Source organism: Propithecus coquereli, unplaced genomic scaffold (genome assembly GCF_000956105.1).
Source record: "Propithecus coquereli isolate 6110/MARCELLA unplaced genomic scaffold, Pcoq_1.0 Scaffold489, whole genome shotgun sequence".
Taxonomy (NCBI): Eukaryota; Metazoa; Chordata; class Mammalia; order Primates; family Indriidae; genus Propithecus; species Propithecus coquereli.
Genome location: NW_012150718.1, coordinates 295356 through 295742, shown reverse-complemented (window position 1 = coordinate 295742; position 387 = coordinate 295356).

Below are 387 nucleotides of genomic sequence, written 5' to 3'. Positions count from 1 at the left end.
TCCCTGATTTTTTCTTCTAGCAGTTTCATAGTTTCAAGTTTTACATTTAAATCTTTAATCCATTTTTATTTAATTTTTGTATATGGTGAGAGATACGAATCTAGTTTCATTCTTCTGCTGCATATGGATATCTAGTTTTCTCAACACCATTGATTGAAGAGACTGTCCTTTCCCCAATATATGTTCTATGTGCCTTTGTCTAAAATGTGTGGATTCATTTCTGGGTTCTCTATTCTGTTTCATTGGTCTACAAATATTTTATGCCAGTATCATATTGTTTTGGTTACTATAGCTTTGCAGTATAATTTGAAGTAAGGTACTATGATGCCTCCAGTATTGGACTTTTCTGTTTTGTTTATCAGCATTATGCTCTCTGGCCTGAATTAC